This window comes from Hoplias malabaricus, chromosome 2 (genome assembly GCF_029633855.1).
Source record: "Hoplias malabaricus isolate fHopMal1 chromosome 2, fHopMal1.hap1, whole genome shotgun sequence".
NCBI classification, from domain to species: Eukaryota; Metazoa; Chordata; class Actinopteri; order Characiformes; family Erythrinidae; genus Hoplias; species Hoplias malabaricus.
This window is the reverse complement of record NC_089801.1, coordinates 75,300,820-75,316,045: the sequence shown is the minus strand read 5'-3', so window position 1 is coordinate 75,316,045 and position 15,226 is coordinate 75,300,820. Positions and strand designations below refer to the sequence as shown.

The 15,226-nt window shown below is 40.5% G+C and overlaps 1 protein-coding gene across 2 annotated transcripts in view; it reads right to left on the bottom strand.

The window, feature by feature from the left end:
• trpc5a (transient receptor potential cation channel, subfamily C, member 5a) overlaps positions 1-11,356 on the bottom strand; it is a 49,040-nt gene extending 37,684 nt beyond the window's left edge. For both annotated transcript variants that reach the window (XM_066658514.1, XM_066658515.1), the window contains exon 1: positions 11,173-11,356. The gene's annotated coding sequence lies outside the window, so the exon portion shown is untranslated. The remainder of the gene's footprint in view (positions 1-11,172) is intronic.
• Positions 11,357-15,226: the final 3,870 nt, after the last annotated feature.

Below are 15,226 nucleotides of genomic sequence, written 5' to 3'. Positions count from 1 at the left end.
ATGTAGTTCTCTCTGATAACGTTGTTTTGACTGATAGATAGAATTCACTGATCATAGTGTCTTCTGCCATCACCCTATTATTCACTATTTATCATGGTTTAAAAACGGCCATTAGAGAAATAATTCATGTAAAAATATATCTAGTAACAGAAAAACATGAACAAATTTAAACACAAACAGTTTGTCACACTTTTTAATCTTATGCTTAACAGGTTTTATTTAAAACATTATCCCTGTAGTGTAATTACAGATGGCATTGTGTAATGGATATGTTTATTAGTTGTTTGATGCCCACTTCTCTCTGAGAGACAGCATTAGATTAGAAGTAGGCTGGAGCAGCAGCTGTTAAATTCAAATTGTTGGAAGGTTTGGTAAGACTTGCCTGCATTTAGGACAAAAGTTTCTTGCAGTCAGGGCTGAAAGAGCTGAAAATCCATAAGGAACGCTGAACAACACACATACATTTACAAACCTACAATACAGTACCTTTATAAAACAAAAACTTTAGATTTCAAAACACTAATAAGGCCAAGGGGGTAAGAAATTAGTAGCATTTTAGATGCACATTTATTGTCTGTAACTGCTCATCCAATTCAGGGTGGCGATGTGTCTGGATCCTACCCGGAATCATTGGGTGCAAGATGGAGGAGGTGCCAGTCCACATTTACAATGTCTGTGCATTAGGGTAAGTGCTGTTTACTGCCTGAATATAATAGAGATTCTGTACTAAACCTTTTAAACATGGTCGTATCACACACCCTGGTTGGGTCCCAGTTGGATATTAACACGTATACTATACAGTTTATACTCTGTACTAACCTTATAAATGTGAGTTTGGCAGGCCAGTACTAAACAAATATCACTACACAGTTTCTTACTAACTGGACCTGACAAACCTTTGCTATTTCAGCACACGCCGTACCAAGTTGCAGCTGCAAAGACCTCCCCTTTTTAATAAGTACGTTTTATAATAAAACCATTTATAAGTATAGGTTTCACATTTCTCTGTCTCACATTTAGTACACTGTATATTTGTTGTATATTAGTTTTATAATTGATGAAATGCACTCTGCAGGAAGTAGGGTACTGTTTGGGACAGAGCCAACGTGACAAGTTCCTCCCTTTCTACTTCCCATTGGAATGTGGGAGGAGTGTCTATGCTCAAATAGTGTCCATTAACATATTCAACAATTGACTGGTTCTAATTATGCACTATGGATTTTTGTTTTTTTATTATCTCAATTTTGACACTCGTGACTATATTACATACTCAAACATTAGACAGAATTAGTATTAATTGCGCAATTGGAAAGCAGCTTCAAGCTAAAGTGGCATTGTATTAGAACATTGTTGGTATTGATGGATTACCATCATTATTATATTATACATTGGATTACACTATACTAACAGTTAGCAGCAAGTTAACAAAACCAGAAGCAAACTGGACAGTTAAAGATACCCTTAACAGCCTCTGTACATTCAGTTACTGCTGATATTTCTGCACACTAGTATTATTTTTTCTTTCTCCTAAGTTCTAGCACACAATGTATTTTCATTATTATTATTATTATTAATTAATTAGAGCTATATAGATAAATACAATTAATTAATTCTTTCATTCATTTTCTGTAACTGCTTCATCCTGTTCAGGGTCTGGAGCCTACACGGAATCATTGGTACAAGGCACTCACTCACACAAATGGACACTTTTGAATTGCCAATCCACCTACCATCATGTGTTTCTGTGGGAGAAAATCAGATCCCCTTGAGGAAACCCACGCAGACCCAGGGAGAACACACCAAACTCCTCACAGTGTTCTGAGGCAGGGTTTGTATCCAAAATTCAAGGATCCTGGAATTGTGTGACAGCACCACCATGCCAGCCACAAAGATAATTTGTGTGATTATTTTAATTGTATGACAGCTCTAGCATAACAAGTAAACGGGTTTTGGAAATTATCCAATCTTGTGCCATCCCATTTAAATGCATCAGCATGTGTGTACATAGTTGCATATCTCAATCATTCTAAGTGTGACTGTAGATCATAACAAAGAGGTACAAGCACACACACACACCCACCCACACACACAATAAAAACTATATCATTAATCTCTGTCGATCCTCCACTGAGTCACTTAACATAATGAGAATGCTTGTGCACAAACACATTTGTCATCACCTCCTTGCTACAAGTTTCCATCAATATGTTTTACATTTTTTTTAAATTTACAAAATCAATAATGTTTTTCTCCCTTATGGTTTTTCAAAAATCTGTACCTTTGTTCTTGGGTCAGTGCCTGTAGGTGTCATTCTCTTTCTGCCAAGTTTAAAACATCAAAAGTTTCTTAAGTATGTAAAGGATCGCACTTCCTGTTGGGGAACAGATAGTGGTCTTATATCATCATCAGGTGAGTATCACCTTGTAGGCAGTGAATGCAAACAAAGCAGCGGGCCGAGACGGAGTTTCCGGGACTCAGGCTGCACTGCCTCAGAGAGGAAGGCTCTGCATTGAGTGGCCAGGGCAGCAGAAAAGATAATCAGCTGTGACCTCCCCAATGTGGACAGTGTCTACGCCAGTCGACTTAAGTAGAAGGCTGGCTGCATCAGCGAGAATGCAGCTCACCTCTTCAATGTGCTGGCAGTACACCTTAGAAATAGCTTCATGCCACCAGCTGTAGTCTCCCCCCCCCCCCCCCCCCCCCGCCGGCCACTCCCCCTGACGACAACATCCCCACATACACTAGCACCTTGCACTTTCAGTGCTGTTCATTCTGTCATTACAGTCAGTAAACACTCACTCTGCACAAAGCACAAATCTATGTCCTTTCTATTCTATAAGGCCTATTGTGTGGCAAGTGCACCGTCACTTTAAAACAAGTGTTATTTATTACTCAGGCTGTAATTCTTTAGTTTTCTCTTGCTTCTAGAACTGTACAATGTACACAGAGATCTTATTTATATAGTCTCCCAACTGCTGTTAAAGCAAAACATTAACATAACATACTGTAATCTTGGAGTCATTACTACTCACACTGCCACTTGTAAAACTGTAATTTATACATATATTTAACACAAAAACAAACATTTAAAAATTCTATACTCATATATAGATTTTATGCTTCAATCATACATCCAAGCCAATAAACATTAAGGGTTTTTTAAAACAAGTTTGTATTACGGTGAACTATCAAAATGCCAAAATGTTGGTGGATTGACTACTCAAACCCCAGGTGCCCCCTCCAGGGTGTGTTCTCTCCTTACGCCCAGTGATTACTGGTAGGCTCTGGGCCCCCTGTGTCCATGAACTGGATAGGCTGTTATGGGCAATGAATGACTGAATGAATGGTTAAATGTTTCAAATGCTCATCTGTTAATTCACTCAATTATACATCTATAGGGTGTCAGTACATCATAGCACATGACACACCCACACACTCACATACTTACACTGGTGGACAATTTCACATAGACACTTGACCTACCAACACATGCTTTTTTGGAGGAAATTGGAGCACCTGGAGGAAACCCATGCGTGCATGGGGAGAACGCCCCATAGACCTGTCTATTCTAAAAAAATCAAAAGTTTGGCAACCACTAATTCATACAGGCCCTGTGAAGGACTAGCGCCCCCTCCAGGGTGTATTACCGCCTTGCGCCCAATGATTCCAGGTAGGCTCTGGACCCACTGTGACCCTGAATTGGATAATTGGCTTGTGCAGGTGCTACCTTAAAGAGGACGCAAGCCACATGACCAATGATATGCATGAGGCAGGCAGAGAAGAGAGGTATGGTTCAGTGTAGGGGTGTTTGAAATTGTATTTGAAGATTCTTCAAGGCATGGATACTGTAAATGTATTGTAATATTTAACATTATAGGTAAGAAAGATATATACATTTTTCAACACCCCACAACCCCAAACCATTGCTTTTACTCTGGGATTCAAGCCTCAATAATAATTCGAATTCTGCCCATTAAACTGCCTCAGAATATGAGGAAGAAAATGTGAAAGGGAACAAGACTCAAAAGTGAAATCCATCATGCTCTGGCACAAACCTATGAACAGAAGTGTAAATAAACTATGAAGTTACACTGAAGTTACAATAGTATATTATAGTACAACAGGTGATGTTATGAGTATGTTAAGAGCTTCATTAAGAAAAACAGTGTGAGGCAGGTACACTATGAGTGATTCTAGTTAAAGCAAAGGCCCAGTCTCATCAGTCAGTCGGGGACACATGTACATGGCTTTCTGTGAGGTGAGTAGGTTGAGGATAAGTGGTCAATTCTGAAAGTGATTTTTGTGAAGTTTCAATTCAGGTTACATACAGTTACAATATGTCAAGTGAAAAAGATGTTTTTGCAAAAATGCCAACTGCAATTAAAAGATAATATATTACCACACAGTTTTACAATCATAATAGGCTAATACTTTTTAATAATTTTCACAGTACATACACTCATTGAGCACCCACTGAGCAATCATTTTTATCTTAGTGATTCTGACTGTGGCAGGATTGGGGCCAGGTGGGCTTTCTAAAGCTGGATTTCTAAAACTGCTGATGTCCAGGAATTTTCACATACAGCAGTCTCTGGAGTATACGCATAATGGTGCAATAAAGAAAGAAAGAAATTCCAGTGCATTGCAGTTCTGCAGAAGGAATCATCTGTTAATAAACGAGATCCATGAAAAATGTCAAGATTTCTTGAGGCTGACAGAAAGGCTTTGGAATCTCATATACCCAGGTTGTACAACTGTCCATACATCCACCCATTGTCTACCACTTATCTGGGTCCGGGTCACAAGGGCAGCAGTCTAAGTAAAGAAACCCAGACCTCCTTTTCCCTAGCCACCTCTTCTAGCTCTCCTGGAGGGATACCCAGGCCAGTCGAGACATGCAGTATCTCCAGTGTGTTCTGGGTCTTCTTCTGGGTCTTCTCCCTGTTGGACATGCCCGAGTCTCTCCCAGATGTCCAAACTGTGGAGTTAGGCCTGGGGGACTGGCTCCTATGTGAGTGTCTGGTGGCCGGACCTTCACCCATGGGGCCAAGCCAGGCTCAACCTGAAAGAGTAACATGGATTCACTCTCCCATGGGTTCACCCCTGTGGAATAGGTAGTAATCGGGTTCCGGTGCAATGTGGATAGGGTAGCAGCCGAGGCAGGGGTCCCAGGCGTTCTGATCCTCAGTTACTGAAACTGGGTCTTGGAACATGGAATGTAACCTCTCTGATGGAAAAAAAGCCTGAGCAGGTGTGCAAGGTTGAGAGGTACCAGCTAGATATAGTCGGACATACATCATGGGCTCTGGAACAAATCTCCTCGAGAATACCTGGCTTTCTTAGAGATCCTAGAGGGGGTGCTGGAAAGTGCTGATTCTGGGGACTCTATTGTTGTGCTAGGGGACTTGCTGGGTTTTTGCCAATGCTTTTACTGCATCCCAGGGAGGCTGGTGACATGGACTCTGAATGGGCCATGTTCCATGCCTCCATCAATAGACGGCTGAATGGAGCTGTGGCCACAACGTGGTCTGTGCCTGTCGTGGGGGCAATCCCCGTACCCGGTGGTGGACACCCCGAGTGAGGGAGGCTGTCAAACTGAAGAACGAGTCCTGGCAAACCATCAGGCGATTCAGGTGGGGAAAGCAGTTTTCCACCAACACTGTATATGGTTGGGGTGGGGAGTTATTGCCCTCGACTGGGAACGTCATTAGGCAGTGGAAGGAATACTTTGAAGATCTTCTCAATCTCAGGAGCTCATCTTCGATGAGCTCGGGTTCTGGAGAAGAGAGCCTGTTGACTTCATTGAGCTTGGACCTCCGGCACATGCTGAACCAGTTTGCAACCGAGTATGAAACGGCAGGGATGAGAATCAGCACCTCCAAAACTGAGTCCATGGTACTCAGTCAGAAAAGGGTGGTGTGCTCTCTCCAGGTTGGGAGTAAGCTCCTGCCTCAAGTGGAGTGAAGTATCTCGGGGTCTTGTTCACGAGTGGGAGGTTGAAAGGCGGATCGGTGCGGCGTCTGCAGTAATGAGGACTCTGTACTGGTTCGTTGTGATGAAGAGAAAGCTCAGCCGAAAAACAAAGCTCTCAATTAACTGTTTAATCTTCGTCCCAACCCTCACATATAGTTATGAGCTTTGGGTAATGACTGAAAAAATGAGATTGCAATTACAAGTGGCTCCACGGGGTGTCTAGACTCTCCATTAGAGATAGGGCTATTGCCCCGGACAACATAGCTCCTAGACTCAAGCAGACATGCAAACTCCACTACGTCATGGTGGTGATCCATGTACAATTGTACTGTGCAGAAAAACATTTCAGACAGCACATCGTCAGAGCTTGAGGTGGATAAACTGACAGTAGATCACTTTGGGTTCCATTTCTGTCAACCAAGCTGTGACTGGTGTAGCCACAGGCTCACCAAAACTGGACAGCTGAATACTGGGAAATGTTGACTGGTGTGATTAATCTTGATTTCCTCTAAGGCCCACAGATGGTAGGGTCAAAATTTGGCACCAACTCCATTAATCGATGCACCCAGCCTGCTTTGTGTCAACAGCCTTGGCTGGTGGAGTTGGTGTAATGGTGTGAGAAATATTTTCTTGGCACATTTTTGGCCTGTTAATTTCAATCAGTACTTATCTGGATGCCAAAGGCTATTTATTATTTAATATTTAAATGCTGACCATGTGCATCCCTTCATGGCTACAATCAGTGCTTGAAGCATAAAAAGTGCCAGTAATACCCTTATTCCCACTTGTATATCAGCTGGCATCAGCATATTATTAAATATTACATCCTGAATTCTATATTCCGCAGTTAACAAAAGATACTAAGAGATACTGCTGATATTCATGATGCAAAACGTATTCGCTCAGTTGCCTTTGTACCCATATGAAATTGAGTGACATCCCATACTGAATATGATGTCGCCCCACCGTTTGCAGCTAAAACAGCTAAAAATCTTCTGGGAATGCTGGGAATGTGTGTTAATGGAAATTTTGACTATTCTTCCAGAAGCGCCCTTGTGAGATCAGTCACTGGCTCACAGTCTCTGTTCTGAATTATCCCAAAGGTGTTCAATTGGATGGTGGTCAGGACTCTGCAGGCCAGTCAAGTTCTCCCACACCAAACTGGCTCATCCATGACTTTATATACCTTGCTTTGCGCACTGGAGTGCAGTCATGTTGAAATAGGAAAGAGCCATTCACAAAGTGTTCCCACAAAGTTTGGGGCATTAAATTGTCCACCATCTCTTTTCTATGCTGAAGTATTAAGAGTTGCTTTCACTGGAATTTAGGGGCTGAACCTAACTCCTGAAAAACATCCCCACACCCCTTCCATTAAACTTTATATTTGGCACAATGCAGTCAGAAAAGTACTGTTCTCCTGGCAACCGCCAAACCCAGACTCATCCATAGGATAGCTAGATGGAGAATCGTGATTCGTGACTCCAATGAACACTTCACTCCACTGCTGTAGAGTCCAGTGGCAACATGCATTACAGCACTACATCCGTTGCTTTACATTGAACTTCAATGATTTGGATGGATGAGTAATAATTATGTCCATATCGTGTAGTTTCAAAATATATATTTATAATATATGATTTTATAATATAATATCTGTTAGATTGCAGCTTTGTTGTGTCATTGTCTGACTCACAGGTTCTCTTTAGGTCCTTTTCAGAACCAGGAAACATCATGTAACATTTGTTAAGGGTGCGTTCACACCTGCACTTTTTAATCCGGTTAAATCTATGGTTTGTTTTCACTCTTGGTGCGGTTCGCTTGGGCAGGTGTGAAAGAAGTAATTGCAGTCAGATGCGAACCAAAACAACCACACTTTCAGATTGTGGTGTGGTTCGTTTCTGGTGAGAACACAGTCTGACCAAACAATAACGCCACAGGTCAGTGCTAGCATTCGTAGCCAGGGTGGGCTTTGCCTGTTGGACGCAGTAGGCAGGTAAACAGGAAACAATACATTTGTATATATTTTTTCAATATATTTTTCACTTGTATTATTATTTATTTATTTACTTATTTATTGGCTATTGTGATTATTATATTCATTCAGAAGTTTGGGGTTTATAAAAGGTTTTCTCTTAAGAAAATACACTAACAGTACCACAGACTTTAGCAAAATTGCACTTTCATATTTATTGATATTTAATTTGTATAGTTTGTAAAATTAATACATTTAAACACACCTTTCAAATTCAGAAGCTTAGTCTGTAAAGCATTTGGTAAAATAACTGTGGTCTATTCCGAAACGCAGCTATTGAGTTTTTCATTTTTGTAAAATAAATAAAATTAAATAGAAATTGAACTCCATATTCTGTTTGCTGTTGAATCTAACAGTAATGTTATCGTCAATGAGGATTTGTGTTTCATAATCATAAGCTGTACAGTAGTGAACCTTTTTGGTACAGAGCCCTTGTAAAGCCATAAAATATATATAATGATTCATTCTTTTATGTAATTTAATCAGCATATAATATGGATATTAAGGTAAATATACTTGAAAATAAAAGGAAAATTTTCCTATATGCTGGGGAGGAATATATGATTGAAAACCACATCACACTCACATCACATTTCCTGCCACTGGATTATTGAAAGCGTGTCTTTACTGTGGAGTGATATACCTGCACAAGAAGAATGGCAGGATTTGCACAGGTGCTTAAATATTTCTCTAGAGCATAAACAAACTTATTTTAACTATTCTTTACAACTTCTACGTATTTCTGTCTTTGTTTCTTAAATCCAATTTTATAATAAATTCCTCAATTCCATCCATGCTCTCCGCATCAAAAGTTCACAGAGCCCCATACCAACAGTATATGAAATGTAGAAGTGCCAGTATCATAGGTACTGGCCTAAGCTCAAGCACTGTCTACAATTCATCTTTTAATGTTCTAATTCCATCATGATAATACACCATGTCACAAAGCAAATGTGTAAAACTGTTTTCATGGACATGACAATGAGCTCAGTGTTTTTCTAGTCACCAGTTCTGACTGTCGTACATTTAAGCATGTGGAAGAGCAGGAGATTTGCAGCATGAAAATGCATCTGAATAATCAGCAGGATTTGCATGATGTAATCATGTCACCATGGGCCAGAATGTCAAAATAATGTCTCCAACATCTTGTGAAATCAATTCTGTGTATTGAGGTTGTTTTGAGAGCGAAGTGAGGCCCTGCTCAGGGTTCCTGATACCGTACAGAGTGAGTGTATTTTTCCTTATAGATTTTTAACAATAACTGTAAATACTGGGCATGTGACAAAGTGACTGGACAAACATAATATTACATGTAAAACCGCTATACCAACTTATCTAACAAGCTAAACTTTTGCTAACGGCTAACAATATTTTTCTTAAACCAGGTCAGGGCTAAAGTCTCCTAACAAAATGATAACAACAATAGCTGTCTGTCAGGTAGCCTGCTCAGTTTACCTTGATTTTATATGTTGTCCAACATTACAAAAGTGGAGCTAGCTCAGTAAAAATATCATAAATCATATTGCTAGCGATGTTTTGTGCAACTATGTTATGTAAACTAATCAGCCATAACATTATGACCTCCTTGTCTCTACATTCACTGTCCATTCACTCAGCTGCACTGAGTCTACATGAGCATTTTGTAGTTCATCTGTTGTTCTGCATACCCCCCCCCCCCCTGTTAGATACATACCTTTATTGTCATTGCAGTCCCAATGGTGTTTCGCACATAGTAGCAATGATATACAACTTAAATTTAAAATAGAAATGTTACAGTTGACTGCATCTTTAATGTGCATCTAGCTATCATTGCTAATTCTGTAACTCCTTCTCCGTTAAAGCAAAAAATTAAGTGTGTTTGTACTCTAGAATACAACTATGATATGATCCTCTAAAGAGAAAACAACAACAACAACAACAATGACTTCATAATCACTTCAAATACAAGTCAGTCGCAGCCAACAGTTCCACAAAGCTATGTAATGCAGGGGTGTTTAGCTCTTGGAAGACCGCATGGTCAGTTGTTCCCAATTCATTCTGCAGTGTTTGTGGCCCTACAGGAATGAGTCCAATACAGTTTTCCTCCCAATCACTGAACTGTAATCAGCTGACTCAGCTGCAGGCCACTCATGTCTCAAAGACATTTTCATTACTGGGATGAAGCATTAGGGGACATTATTAAATCAATGCAGCCAAAGAAGCCCTTGTTTACTTGTAGATGGTCTGTGGTCCCATACAGCTAATAGACAAACGTTCATGGGAAAAAATAAACTAAAATAAAATTCACACTGTGGAATTATTTATGATTGAATATACGTAAGTCTCTTAGCACATTCGAATAGATTGGCTCACACAAATCCTCACCATATTACCTTCCCTTACTTGCAAATGTGAAAACTTCACAGCTGCAGGCTATGCCAGGATATCAATATATTAATCAGGATGTAGGGAAGAAAGCCTCATGTAAGCCCTACCTAAGCTTGGCAATTCTCTGAGACACACGTCATTGAATAAAAAGATGGAAGTGTTTTGTTTACATAACCAGTGTCATGTGGGGAACGCATATCACCGTTGCAACAATGCCAAGCCAACTCCAACTCCAAATACGAATGTAACTAAAAAGTTTCATTTCAAAACGTATGACATCTGTTTGAAGAGATCCCACATACAATGGGGAAACACATCATTTATTTATGGAATTAAGGGGCATTGATAATTATAACACTGGAATATGGTCTATAACACTTTTGTACTTATAAAGCTCCCTCTCAACAATGTATAATATGAACATTTATTCGGGAACAAAAACCTTCACATATAATGTATTTATTAATACAATTAGTATAGTGTAGTGACTTGTGTGATAGGACTATAGTTTTGTAACTGACTGGAAAGGAAATATTTAGCTTTACTACATATAAAAGATTTGTAAGAGCTGAAGCCATCCATGTAACCATAAGAACCATAACCATAATAATAAACCCTTTACCTCTCAGGTATCCTATTCATTTCCATCTGCATTAATATATTGTGTATTCCACATTGTAATGGTCTGAGCAAATTTGTACCCGCATGTAAACTTTGGAATGGCTTTTCAAATCGTCTGTTAGAAAATCAGAGATTAAGCTATAAAAATATGATCACAGGTCCAATAGCAGGTCACTTACCTGTTATTCTTGATTCGCTTCAGAGCCAAACACGGCTCCTAACGACACAGTATTCCTAGCAGGGTGTGGAGTTGGCTCTATTTCGCATTAGAGATGCTGGTATTGACAGCTTGGAAGAGAGAACCTCCTCGTTCTGCCGCAGAGATCCGCGCCATGAGATGCAGCTAGAGCGTCTTGCACGCTTTCCCCCTCATCTAGGCTCTAGCGCGCTCGTCTATGCACACGTTACCCTACGCTTGGCGCGCGCACACACGCGCGCTCGTTTGTTTTCATGCGTTGTTGGGACATTAAGTAGACATATTTTCATATTGTGGAGTATTTTATTTTTTTCAGTAATGACTACTAGCCAAAACCGAATACTTAGATAATAACTCTAAATTACCCCTAATTTACCCCCCTTACATGTCTTCCTCCCGTCTTATAATTTAATGATTTATGGTTTGGGAACCCCACAAGGAAGAACCCCCACAATTCGAGTGTGTAAACAGGTTGTGGTCCCCACAACGTGATAAACACACACACGCACGCATCAGGCACAAGGGTATTAATGTGAGCACCCCTCATATTCATTTCCCCCACCCCTGCTGATGTGCTCGTCGCATGAAATATATGGCTAAAAATGAATATCCATGGTGGCGAGCACGAAGATGAAGTAGGCAATGAGTTCGCCAGCTTCTTTTTCGAATTTTCTGTTCCTTCTCAAGCGGTGCAGCAGTTTGCTTAGGCGCTTTATTGAGGCAACCTTAAAAGGGGGAACGGAAAATTCGGATACATAGCGAACTCGCATAACGTAAGATAGTCATGGTCCTATTTAATGTACCGACGAGATACTGAAAGATTATAGGCTCAAATATATAAAAAAAATGACCGCTTGCGCTGTTAAACTGACGACCGCAAAATAATTTCCGCACGTTTGATGAGGCGGTTGGTTTTGAGGATTCCAGAAGGAGCGTGCTGCGGTTGTCATGGTGCTGAAAAAATGTCAACCGAACGGACGTTACAGTCGTCCCTACGACGCTGTTTTAGAGCCACTGGTAACAACAACAAAAATATTAGGCTTACAAACTAGAATATACTATTACATTTAAGCTAGAATAAATGAGTAACATTTCAAGAATACATATATGTATGTATGTGTAGCAACCTTGAGTTAAAATAAAGGACATTGTTACTATACTTTCCGAGAGGTTTCATGAATAAGATCTCTGGGAACATCATCACCATATTGTTATTAGCATACTGTGGCAGATGCTGCCATACTGATACACAGGCATGCACTGCAGCACATATTTATTTATTTATTATTATTATTTTATATTATTTATTTATTTTAAAAAAAAATTGGGGGGGGGGGGTGGTATATTGATTCAGGGGTACCACATGTCAGTGGATACCCTTCCTGCTAATGGTAAGCCCCTAAAACAATAACACACCTCTCTAGACACCAAGCCCAAACACACATAAAGAACCTCAAACTACAACTTAAAAACCCCAAATAACCCCTAAAACTATGAAAAAGAGGAGGCTGTGGCACATGCTGGGATCTCCCCAATAAGCCCCCAGTCAGGGGTGTATCAAGTTTTTCAAAAGTGGGGCTATATTTTATGTACATCTAGGCCTACAGTATTGAAATAAAAATCATGTTAACAACCAAAAATGGAACAACTTATTCATACCTCTTGGCCTAAATTTTCAACACTACTGTTACTGCTGAGGTGGTGCATCTGAATCTTACTCCTGTTTGACATCAACATAGTGTAAATACCAGGCAGCACTGACAGTGTCTGTGACACCATTACATGCATTGTAAATCAGTGTAGCATAAAAATTTGTTTGACCACATTTTAAGTTAAAAGATCTATATTATGTTGCTTTAGTACTGACATCAGACATGCAAACAAACCATGATGTAAAACAAGACTTTTAAAATTTTTAATTATTCTACAACTTTCAAAACTAATTTGCAAAACTCCTTTGCTCTCATTCCAACAAAACCCTGACCAACCACCTGACTTTACCTGGCCGTGTTTACTTGAAACAACCAATGGTGCTTTTTTCATTCTTCATACATTAAACAAATTGTTGAGTGATGTTGAGTGATTTTTCTGTACAATTTGTCCTAATTGTTATTTAAAACATAGGTAAACAGACTTTAAATGACTTTTAAAACTCATTTGCTTTCAAAAAGTGATAATCAGTTATAATGCATAAAAAGTGAAGTTGGCACAATGCAAACACACAAAATGATGCAATAAAGTGATCAAACTGGCCTTGCAGATCAAGTGATTTTACAACTAGTGAAGTCCCTTGCCTTTTCCTTTTATGCATCCTAATATTGAATGGCAAATGCCATCGGTTCACAGATTAATGTAGTCATATATGTTCATATTAGGCTATCTAGAAAATGCTGACATTGTGACAGACAGTGAATTCTGTGTGTGTGTGTGTGTGTGTGTGTGTGCGTGCGTACCTAGGGTTGCAGACCCCTGCTTAGCATCTTTTAGTATCATTTTAATTTGACAAAAGTGGGGCGATGGAATCATGTTTCAGCAAAAGTGGGGGTGTTGAATTACCCACACCCTCCGTTTCCTACGTCTCTGTGGTCAGTACTGCCCAGTGTCCATAGTCGCTACACAGCTCCCCCACCCCCCAACCCATCTAGGGTCAAATGTCCCATAGGCCCCAAATACTGATTTAAACAGTCCTGTCAGTCCAAAGAGTCCCAAGAGTCCATCAGTCAGCCAGGTGCATGCAACATATGCAAATGACTATGGTGGGTGAATCAAGCCTCCCCACAACAGGAACAGAGCTAGGAAAAAGGACAGCCTGGTTAAAACCGTCCTAGGTGCTCGGGACTGTATGGGTGAGATAGTCCCATGGACATGACAGTCCATCATGCTCTCCATTCCCAATTCACCACCTCTATGTTGGCCTGGGGCTTTAAAACTAGGTCTGTGGGAGCCCTGAGCCCTCAGCTGAACCCATCAGTATTAACTGCATCTTACCATGTTTTCAGGGCCAATGCAGCAGCACACTTCTCTCCCAGCCCTTCTTTTCTTCAGGAAGTTCACAATGCTTGCATTCTGCTGCAGCACAGGAACATCAGGTCAGGGCATCAGTATTGTGTAGACCTCCAGCAAGGTGCTGGATAATGAAAAGGTACTCCTGCAGTGCTGTAATCCAACATGCCACCTGCCCCACTGGTCCTTTGAAGCACATGACCCGCATGGGTGTGATCAGTATGTAGTGTGAACAAGATACTTTAGAGAAAGGACAGAAATGGTGCAACCATGCTACCACAGTTAACATTTCTCTCTATATCACACAGTATTTCTGCTTGGATTTGTTCAAGTGGTGACTAAAATACACAGCAATCCTCTCAGTTCCATCTTGAATCAGCAAGTGAATGTCCTGATACCCCAGTTGCTAGTGTACATGAATTTGCAGTCCATTTTGGGATATGTTAATACCGGCACATTACATAAACAAATGCATAGTGAATGTGCACTCAGCATCTTCAGTCCAAAGAAATGAAGCCTTTAGCAGGGGACTTGTGAGTATGCCCACACCCAACTGGCACCTCTCATTCTATTCAATTCCTGAATTGGAGAGAGCTCAACCCTTATCTAGGAGACTGGTTACAGACCTTACACTGTACATAGAGGTGGGTATGTGTAGATAGTATGTCACAACTTCCTTCACCATCTCTAGCTCCTTCCCCACAGTGAGTTTACATTCCACATGCAGAAAGCCTACCACGGTTCTGCTACCAAATTCCATTCCACAGTTGCCCCCTATGCCCCTGCCCTGTATCCTTATTCTAGATCACATGGGCTCACATCTTCCAACATTGTCTTTTTTGAATAGGTCAGATCACTGTTGAACACAAACCCCAGGCCTGGCTCCAGGAATAGGTCTTGGTAACTTCGGGACACAGTACACATCCCTAAGGGTGTTTCTTTAATTTTGTTTTTCTGGATCTTCACTCCAGACCTGTTCACCTGATGGTCATTAGCCCACACAAGCCATTCCATAATGACAAAGCCCCATCCCT